The sequence below is a fragment of the Mus caroli genome, chromosome X (genome assembly GCF_900094665.2).
Source record: "Mus caroli chromosome X, CAROLI_EIJ_v1.1, whole genome shotgun sequence".
Lineage (NCBI taxonomy): Eukaryota > Metazoa > Chordata > Mammalia > Rodentia > Muridae > Mus > Mus caroli.
Genome location: NC_034589.1, coordinates 112,251,968 through 112,255,400, shown reverse-complemented (window position 1 = coordinate 112,255,400; position 3,433 = coordinate 112,251,968). Strand labels below are relative to the sequence as shown.

The window sequence follows — 3,433 nt, the reverse complement described above, 5'->3', positions numbered from 1 at the left end:
TGGTGATTACATTTTCTCAATTTAAATATTTCTTTAATTTCAAGAATAGTAAATAAACAATGCTTAAATGATGTAAATTTAAAATAGTCAATTATTATTTATTTTTATATTAATTTAGTTTTAATAATTTTAGCATTCTAATATTAGATTAAAAAATATCTGGCTCATATTAAATTAAGCATTCAAATTAAGAAATTATTTTAGTTAAGTCCTGAATATTACTCATAGTAGAACTCACAATTAACCAACATCATTAATTGAAAATAAATTGGACTATAATTACATACTGAAATTCAATGTGAACAATGTTCTTTTGTAACTTTTTCAGTTTCAGTTGATGTGGAGAGCCGTGCTGTGAGCAATCGCCATTATAAGATGGCGCTGGCCTCCGCTGTGCCTAACTAGTAAACAAGCCTTGTACGCAGGTGTGAGAGTGAACTCACGCCTAGTCACTGCCCATCTTAAGGCATAGTAATGGGGTGATGGGCAAGCAACGAATCAGGAGCTGACATGCCACATCAGGTGCTGAAACGCCATGGATGAGGGCTATATAAGCAACACCATTTTCCAGGGTCTGGGTCTTCCCTCCTGAAGAAGCAATAAAGCTTTTGCTGCAGAAGAATCCGGTTGTCCGAGTGTGTTCTTGCCTGCGAGAACAATAACTCGGATCAAGTGGCACCGAAGAACCCAGGAACTTTATACCATCACACCAGTGCAAGGGAGATCCCCAGTTCGCAGGGCGGAATCAGAACTGCAGGACATTAAGGCTCTGTAAGGTATGTACAGTCTTGAAATTTCTCCAGAGTTACACGCCCTTTTGATTGTTTTCACGGCAATTGTACTTTCCCTTTCGTTTTCGTTTTGCTTCCATCTCTGGAACTGCTGACTGGTTCTCAGTCACAGTCAGGCCTAGACAGCGACCAGTACGGGAATCTCCCACTCTGTAGTAACGGCCTTATGGTCGGTCTTGAAGCAGTGTGGCCTGAAAATCGCCACAAAGACTATAGAGGGATTTGTCAGGGAGATAGACCATGTGGCACCATGGTATGCTTGCTCAGGGTCATTAACTGTCACCTCATGAGACAAACTGAAAGGAGATCTAGTTAGGGAACAGCAGAATGGCAAACTTAAAGCAGGGACCATGCCATTGTGGAAACTGGTAAGATCGTGCTTAACAGACGAGGATTGTAAGCAAATGGTTGAGGCAGGGCAGAGGATCCTGGACGAAATTCAAGACAGTCTATCAGAGACAGAGCGGGGAGAGAGAGTAAAAGTTGAGAGGAAACAAGGTGCACTGAAGAATATAGGCCTTTCCACGGGCCTTGAGCCCGAGAAAAAGATATATAAGGGACAAAATACCCTGGGAGAGCTTAGAAAAAGGGATGGAAAGGGAGAGAAGAAGAGTGATCGAGCTGGGGAGGCATATAAGGAAAGGAGCCTCTACCCGCCATTAGATGACTTCAAGGCACTAGCTGTCAGTAGCTCAGAATCGGAAAAGGAACTTAGCTCCTCTGAGGAAACAGACTTAGAAGAAGAAGTGGCAGGCTATGAGGGAGAAAGATACCAGCCAGATGAAAGATGAGCTAATCAGTCACAGAATAACATAAAGAAAGCAAAAGTAGCTAGAGACAAACGTCAAATCGCTGCGCGGTCTCCAGGCCCTCGACCTCTGGGTCCTAGTGCACCTCTGCCCTATGTGCAGAGATATCATTCAGACTCATTCATTTCAAAAGAGGAACAGAGAAAAGTGCAGCAAGTGTTCCCAGTCTTTGAAGGCGCCAGTGTCGGAAGTGTTCACGCCCCGGTGGAGTATATACAGATTAAAGAACTTGTGGAGTCAGTCTGTAACTATGGAGTCAATCCCAACTTTACTGTAGCCCAATTTGAAAGGCTTGCGACTCTGGCAATGACCCGCTGCAATTGGATGACTGTAGTAAAAGCCGCATCTCCTAACATGGGAATGTATTTAGAATGGAAAGCTTTGTGGCAAGACTCCTGCCAAGGACAGGCAAGGGCCAATGCCAATGTTGAAGGGGACCAAGGAACATGGACTTTTGAGTTGCTTACAGGTCAGGGACAACACGCTAGTAACCAGACAAATTACCATTGGGGAGCATATGCTCAGATCTCAGCTGCTGCCATTAAGGCATGGAAGGCACTCTCTAGGAAGGGAGAGGCAAGTGGACCTTTGACAAAGATTACTCAGGGAGCCCAGGAGTTGTTCTCAGATTTTGTGGCTAGAATGACAGAAGCGGCAGGGAGAATTTTTGGGGACCCAGAGACAGCTATGCCTTTAATTGAACAGTTTATCTATGAACAGGCTACGCAGGAATGCAGGGCAGCTATTACACCTAGAAAGAGCAAGGAATTGCAGGACTGGTTGAAGGTTTGCCATGAGCTTGGAGGGCCGCTCACTAATGCCGGTTTAGCAGCTGCCATTCCACAAGGGAAAAAATGCCCAGACACGGCTGAGCTCAAACTCTGCTATAATTGTGGCAAACTGGGACACTTAAAAAAGGACTGTAGAGCCCTTGTCAAAAGGAGAGCACCAGGACTATGTACTAAGTATGTGAAAGGATATCATTGGGCCTTAGATTGTCGTTCAGTCAAGGACATTCGAGGCAGGCCCCTGCAGCCAGGATTCCCTCAAGCAGTAGATAATGAGGCCATTCCAAAAAACCAGTACAGGGCCCCCAGGTCTCAGGGCCCGAAAACATATGGGACCTCGACAGGCAAAAGGTGGACCCCACAGTCCACAGGGCAACAGAAGGATCAGCTGGGTGGGACCTCCGTACCACCACCCGATTCATGCTGATGCCCCAAATGCAAATGATGGTGCAGCCCATTCCTACTGACTATAAAGGACCTCTGCCATCCGGGAGTGTCGGCCTAATACTGGGCCGGGCCTCCCTTACCTTACAAGGTCTTAATGTTTACCCTGGAGTCGTTGATCAAGATTATGAAGGGGAACTTCAAGTTCTCTGTTCCTGTCCTCAGGATGTCTTTTCTATTTCACAAGGGGATAGAATAGCTCAGTTAATTTTGCCAAGCCTACATGACTGTTTTCCTTCCTCTGGTGTCCCTCGAGCTACCAGAGGAATTGGTACTACTGGAAATGATTTTGCCTACTAAATAATGCCTCTTGACTCCAGGCCATCCTTAGAATTATTTATAGAAGGGAAACAATTTAAAGGGATTTTAGACACAGGAGCAGATAAAAGTATCATTTCTTCCCAATGGTGGCCAAAAGCCTGGCCCATTACTCAGTCATCATGTTTTTTGCAAGGTTTAGGTTACCAGTCCTGTCCCACTATTAGTTCCCGTTCTTTGAGCTAGATAGTGCCTGAAGGTCAAATGGGATGATTCACTCCCTATGTTTTACCACTCCCAGTAAATCTCTGGGGGAGAGACATTTTACAGGCACTAGGAATGA

The 3,433-nt window shown here is 45.0% G+C and overlaps 1 pseudogene; it reads left to right on the top strand.

Moving 5' to 3' along the window:
- Window positions 1-1,195: 1,195 nt before the first annotated feature.
- Window positions 1,196-2,817, top strand: LOC110286364 (annotated as a pseudogene).
- Window positions 2,818-3,433: the final 616 nt, after the last annotated feature.